Source organism: Nicotiana tomentosiformis, chromosome 8 (genome assembly GCF_000390325.3).
Source record: "Nicotiana tomentosiformis chromosome 8, ASM39032v3, whole genome shotgun sequence".
Classification (NCBI taxonomy): domain Eukaryota; kingdom Viridiplantae; phylum Streptophyta; class Magnoliopsida; order Solanales; family Solanaceae; genus Nicotiana; species Nicotiana tomentosiformis.
Window position 1 is genome coordinate 73621896 of NC_090819.1, and position 7549 is coordinate 73629444.

Below are 7549 nucleotides of genomic sequence, written 5' to 3' on the forward strand. Positions count from 1 at the left end.
TCTCTAGTTCAAACCCTTTAATTAGGCTAATCAAACCCTTAATTAATCCAATTTCTTGTTAGCCAAGTTATCCTAGACTAGGTCCATATTTCTCAAGTAAAGACCAAGTAAAAAGGCATGAATCAATGTTTGCAACCATTAATTCTAAAATTAAAGCACAAACAAGGCTAAATAATCAATACCCAATCATAAACAAGCATTAAATTAAATACCCATAAGGTTTACACATAGTAAAAGTCTAGCTACTCATAGTGAAAAATAAAGAAATAAAGAAAAAATACTAACTAAACTCATAATCTAAGATTAAAATGATAAAATATGATGTTGAATCCCAAAATAGTCACAAACTTCCTAAAATAGCAAAATACAACGGCTATAGCTGCTCAAACATCAAAACTTGACCTAAAAATGTGATTCTCGTTTATTTATAGTGGTCCAAAATTTATTGAAACAAATGCCCCTCGGGAGGTTCTGTGGACGCACAATTTCATGTGCGGTCCGCAGATTGCTTCAGCTTGCAGGGACTAGGATTCTGCAGTCGCACAATTTGGCTTGCGGCTGCAATGCATCTTCTGCAACCGTACTTCAGGCAAGGCTTCAAGTCTTGGTCATTTGCACACTCTCTGAACTTTGTATTCTTTGTCAGTGCGGACCTTGTTCTGCGGCCGCACAATACATGTGCGGTCCGCACATCAGCTTAAAGTCTGCTGGGCTTCTTCACTTGTTCTGCGGCCGCTGAGGGAAATCTGTGGTCTGCACTTTCTTCTCAATTCTGCGGTCCGAACTTTCTTCTGCCGCATATCGGGAAGTTCTGAGTTGATTCAAATGGAAAATTTTTAATTCGGAAGTTTTAAGTTGGAAGAGTTGACCAAGGTATGAATTTTGAGTAAATGACCTCGGAATCGAGATTTGAAGGTTCCAATAGGTTCGTATGATGATTTTGGACTTGGGTGTATGTACGGATAAGTATCGGGTGTTCCGGAAGAATTTCGGCACTTATTGTGGAAAGTTGGCAATTCGAAGGTGTTGTTCTCGTCTCAACAAGGGGGTAAATATCTGACCTTTGTTTTGATATTTTTCCATGATTACTTTTGTTGGTTATCATTTTTATCCGTGTTTAAATTGTAAAAATTGGGGTTTTGAGCCCTAAAGTTATGAGATGGTAAATCCTTGATTTGAGGGTCAATTCATGGGCGAAATTGGATGATTTTTGGAATATAAACTATATAAGTTATGGGTAATAATTATCTTTGATAATTTTCGAGCCCCAAAGTTATGAGATGGTAAATCTTTGATTTGAGGGTCAATTCATGGGTGAAATTGGATGATTTTTGGAATATAAACTATATAAGTTATGGGTAATAATTATCTTTGATAATTTTCGAAATCTGGGTACGTGGGCCCGAGAGTTAACTTTATTGACTTTTCGAGCAGAGTTGGGAATCACTATAAATTATTAAATTGTAAGCATTGAAGTATATTTTGATTGATTTGCACGTTGTTTGACTAGTTTCGGAATGTTAGGCTTTGAGTTGAGGTGTTAGAGAGGCGTTGGAGCCGGTTATGGAACTTCGGAGCGAGGTAAGTCTCCTGTCTAACTTTGTGAGGGGGAAACTACCCCTAGGTGATGTAATTCTTATGTGCTATTTATTGTGGGTGCTACGTACGCACGAAATGACGAGAGTCCATACGTAGCTAAAGCATGTTTATGTCCGGGTAGACTTAGGACTTTACCATGTAATATTTGGAATATTTGAATTCATTCTGCTGGCTTAAATAATTGAAATTATAATTGAACTTGATTTAGAAATATATACATATATATTAGACCGAGCCTTATTACCTTGAGTTGTTGGCAAGTTATTTAAGAAACGCTAAAGGTTATACTCACCTTTTGTTCATATACTGTATCGAAGCTCGTGTCTCGTAATTCGATAATTCCTTTCCTTTCTTGTGGAGCGGGCCGAATGCCTCGGCAGGATTATGTACCACACTCTCATGGGAGCGGACCATTCGCCTCGGCAGTATAATAGATGCATCTATGGTTCGTGCTGCTCGACCCTTGGCAGTGTACATGTTATGATGGGATAGGGCCGATCGCCTCGGCAATATCATATTCTTTCTGAGATCTGGCTGTACGACCTCGTTATATTCGTGCGTTATATCGCTAACAGTCTGAATATTCACAAGATTTTCTTTCCACTGTGCCTTGCATTTTATATGGGAATTCTTATCCGTTTGTTATTGGCACTTGATATTTTCGAGCTGTCGAGATAGAATACAAGATTGAGAAATTGATTTTGTTAAAAGAAATTGAGGAAGATTGTGTTAGTTACAGATTAACCTCACTACTATTGTTGTACTCTTATCTATTTATGATTTACCATATAGATTTATTGGACCACTAGTAAGTGTCGATGTCGACCCCTCGTCACTACTTCTCCGAGGTCAGGATATATACTTACTGGGTACGCATTGATTTACGTACTCATGCTGCACTGCTGCACTGCTGTACTAAATGTGCAGGATATGACAGGTTTATTTAATGATCATCTTGGTGCGTAGGCGCAGTTGTTGACGAGACTTCATGTGAACTGCATTCCAGGGTACGCATCGCAGTCCACAGAGTCTCTATCGTACTATTTGTTTTATCTTGTCTTATTTACATTCTAGACAGATATTGTATTATTATTGTACTCCTTAGTAAATGCTCATGCACTTGTGATACCAGGTTTTGGGGGTACCTATTGGGTGTTCATTATTGTAGTTCGCATAATTATTATCATTTCACCTTGTAATTTATACCTTATACGGAAATCTGAAAAATGAAATCACGGGTTTTCTACGAGTACTAGATTTTACACTATTTATTCAATAGTATTCATAATTTTGAAAGTAATAAAATGAGTAACTATGTTGATTAATCACTGTTGGCTTGCCTGACGGCGGCATTAGACGCTATCACGACCTATAGTGGACTTTGAGTCGTGATAATTTCATATCAGAGCTCTAGGTTCACTTGGGCCTCACGAGTCATGAGCAAGTCTAGTAGAGTCTTGCAGATCAATACAGAGATGTTTGTACATATCTTCGAGTGGCTACAGGGCTCTTAGGAGCACTTCCCTTCTTGATTCCTCTTCGTGTAGTTTGATTCCATTGGAGCTTATGCCTTCATTTCCTTCCTACTCAATCTTATGCGACGTGGATCGCTTGTTATCAATTGGACATCGAGAAGTTGTAGTGGTACTGCAAATGTGGTGCAGGATGTTTCTCCCTGTGTATTTGATTGGACTATTATCGTTGCCTGGCGGAAGGGTGTTCTGTCGTTTCAGCCCAAAATTTGTATTTCCTATGGTTTCGAGGCCATATACACATTATTATGATGTTCATGCATTGTTATCGCACAGTGTTGGTATAATGGTAGGGTGCTTGTTTATGTGTCGAGCCAGTGAATGACTCAAAAGGAGGATTTCTCAGTCACGTTTTAGAGGTTCGGTATTTAATTCCAGCGGAGGAAAGGCAATCGAACTATGGATGTTCAGGATTTGGTTGATGAAGTAACGAGACTTGATATTTTTGAGCATGGTGGAATTCTCATTTGTGATGTGGTGTCGTTGTCCTTGTTTGAATGCATTAAGGTTCGCCGGTGTTATGGTCTTCTTCGATTTGCCTTCGGGACAGGGTGTTGTGAAATGGTGCCTGAGAAACAGTTGTCAAAGATGGCAGTGTGTAGCGGTTTCATAATCGAATTGGTGTTTCTAATGTTTATGGCTCGAGAAAGATGATCTTCGATAAGGCTTAGAGTTGGTAGTGGTTTAGTAGTTCAGGTGCTACAGAGATGAGTTTTGATTTGAGGAAGCATTTAGGCAGCGAAGGATGAGTAAGGACATGGTGGGAGGTGTCTCGCAATGATTGAATTGCTAGCAGGTCAAGTATGAACAACAGAGATCGAAAAGTTGCTTAAGGAGATGGGTTAACTGAAGTGGGAGTGGTGGAGTAGCATATAGATTCTGTGGTAGGATAGCCACGTGCCTTGAGAAAGTTTAGGGAGATTTGGGAATCGTGGTGGGCAGTGACTAAGTCTACGGATTTTATTTGGAATGGTGGCTACTGTGCTGAGGAAGGTTGAATATGACGGAAAGAAGTTTGCTTGGAGTGTTTAGGGGTGTAAGAGCTTGATTATCGTTATGGGATACGACGTGACTTCGAGTTTAGAATGTATTGTTGTACTTTCAGTTGATGTCAATGGGGAAGGAACAACCTCGTACAGTTGGTGGATGAGCATGGGTTCATGAGGGTTTACAGAATATGTGGTAGTTGTATCCTGTGCAGCGTCGTTGGAAGATGCCGGCATGGAATTCCACAGGTGGGTCATCTCATGTAAGTAGGTTAGTGGTTGCGTGATGTTGATGAAGCTTCTACGAAGAATTCTACTTGCTACCCGGTAAGAGGTCGAACTGAGAGGCGCTCTATTCCTCTGGTTGTGGACTGTGGGAGTTTGTTCCGGATTTGATGGTTGTTATTATGTGTCATGAATATGGTCATTGTGGATCCTTGGAAGGTTAGTGGCCCAGTATGGGATGATTGAAATCGGCTTGAGTCCGCTAGCAGACTTAATGTGGATGTGTGCTCTACATCAAATCAGGTCAGATGTGTTCATTCAGCATAACACTACTTTTGGAGGAGTCTTCGGGTGTTGGGTGTTATTCCTGTTGTCAGCTATTCTCTATAATACTCTATTATTCCATGTGGGTTGTGAGATGTTATTTGCACGCGTGTTGTGGTCCTGTGTAGCTTATTGTTATTGCACCTTAGTTGAGCTCAATTTTTGTAGCGCATGGTGCTATCCATTTCCCTAGGGTTGTACTTTTGCATTTGGCGTGCTTGTAGCCGATATTCGGGTATTCCGTAGGTATGAGCATTATGGCTCGATGAGTATTTCCTTATTAATTGTTATGAGTGGATCGGGTGGCATGCCGCCACGGGTATGTTGTTTGGATCGGGTTACACGCCGCAACGGTATCATATGTGGATCGGGTTGCACGCCGCAACAGTGAGATGTTGAGTTCGGTTCCCTATACTTATTTTTGTGTATTTGTTTCTCATTCTCTCTCCCTTATGTGTCGTATTCGGGTTGTAGCTTGTTGGCACATTGATGGCGTCATATGAGATCTTGGTCAGTGTTTTAGGTGGCTTATTGCCTGAGCAGCTTGTACTAGGTGAGACGAGATTATTGGACCTGAAATCAGTGCAATCATATTTATATAAGGTATATTAAATAGCAAATATCGCTATTCAGTTCAGAATGAGGTAATGGTTCTTGTCAGGAGGAGAGACTCCATGATTTGTTGATTCGGCAGGTGGTTATGAGTTTCTACACATCCCTTTCGTCGTGTCAATGTTGCGAGAGTTGGAACATGGCTTATATGTGTTATGAGGTGTATTGCGGGCATATATAGTTCATGAAATTTCAGCTATTGTGGTCGGAGGATGTTATTGTGGGCAAACGACTTATGTAGTGAATGGCGTGATTTCAATGGAGGAGCATGATCATGTTGATACAGTGTGTGGTAATTGATGCAGTGTTCGTATGTTAGAATTGGGTATCGTGTAGAATTTCGAAAGTTGGAACCTGAAGGCTTGTTGGCTAAGAAAAAGGAAGGATCTTCAGTCTTGGTCGAGCTAATGTGCTCACATGGGTTGTGGTGGCACGGGTAAGTGCACGAGGTGTTAAACAGTGATCTTGGACATCTCCGGAATAGTTCTTGGCACGTTCGAAGACGAACGTATGTTTAAGTGGGGGAGAATGTAACGACCTAACCAGTTGTTTTGAGCTCTAGTGCGTCGTTCAACGATTTGAGGCCTTGTGCATCTTCACTTCATGTAATATTACTTGTACGCGTAGTCGGAATTAAATTTCGGGAAGTTCGGAGTTGATTCAGATGAAAAATTCTCAATTCGGAAGTTTTAAATTTGAAGAGTTGACCAAGGTTTGAATTTTGAGTAAACGACCTCGGAATTGGGATTTGAAGATTCCAATAGGTTCGTATGATGATTTCGGACTTGAGTGTATATTCGAGTTGAGTATCGGGTGGTCCGGGAGCATTTCAGTGCTTATTGTGGAAAGTTGGCAATTCGAAGGTTTTAGAACTTCCTAAGTTTGGTTTGAAGTGGACTTTGATGTTATCGAGGTCTGTTTGGGGTTCTGAGCCTTGGAATAGGATCGTATCGTGATTTATGACTTGTGCGTAAAGTTTGGCGTCATTCCAGAATGTTTAGGTGTAATTCGGACGCGTTCGTCGAAGTTTGAATGTTTGAAAGTTAAAAGGAAGATTTGATCATCGATTCATGGTTTTGATATTGTTTGGTGTGATTTGAGGCCTCGAGTAGGTTCCTATTATGTTTTGGGACTGGTTTCTGTAATTGGACGGGGTCCCGGGGGCCTCGTGTGTATTTCGGATGTGTTTGGGTTGTATCGCGCTCTTATTTGATGTTTCAACAGTGTTTCTTTGGACATAAAGGGTACCATATTGAGCAAACGACCTATGATTTGTGATTGGATTGAACCATTAGATCTGTATCGTATTTATGGAACCATAGCAATAAGAATCATCAAATTCCGAGGTCGTATGAGAAAGTTATGCTCATTTCCGTGTCGGAAAAGATTGTGGGTTTCTGGTGCGTACTTTGTTCTTCTCGAACACGAGAGAGGTCCCGCGAATGAGAAAAAGAAAATTTGGGTTGACCGGTCAATGCGAAAAATTGCTCTTCGCGAACACGAAGAACAAAAATCATGTGGATAGTATTTTAAATGGGCAGACCGAGCATTTTAGTATTTTTGAGCATATCTTGAGTTCTAGAGCTCCGTTTGAGGTGATATTCACGGTGTTGTTCTCGTCTCAACAAGGGGGTAAATATCTGACCTTTATTTAGATGTTTTTCCATGATTACTTTCGTTGGTTATCATTTTTATCCGTGCTTAGATTATAGAAATTGGGGTTTGGGCCCCAAAGTTATGAGATGGTAAATCCTTAATTTGAGGGTCGATTCATGGGTGAAATTGGATGATTTTCGGAATATAAACTATATAAGTTATGGGTAATAATTATCTTCAATAATTTTCGATATCCGGGCACGTGGGCCTGAGGGTTGACTTTATTGACTTTTCGAGCATAGTTGGGAATCATTATAAATTGTTAAATTGTAAGCATTGGAGTATATTTTGATTGATTTGCACGTTGTTTGACTAGTTTCAGAATGTTGGATTTTTAGTTAAGGTGTTAGAGAGGCGTTGGAGCCGGTTATGGAACTTCGGAGCGAGGTAAGTCTCCTGTCTAACTTTGTGAGGGGGAAACTGCCTCTAGGTGATCTAATTGTTATGTGCTATTAGTTGTGGGTGCTACGTACGCACGAGGTAATGAGAGTCCGTACGTAGCTAAAGCCTGTTTATGTCGGGTAGACTTAGAACTTTACCATGTAATATTTGGAATATTTGAATTCATTCTTCTCGCTTAAATAATTGAAATTATAATTGAACTTAATTTAGAAA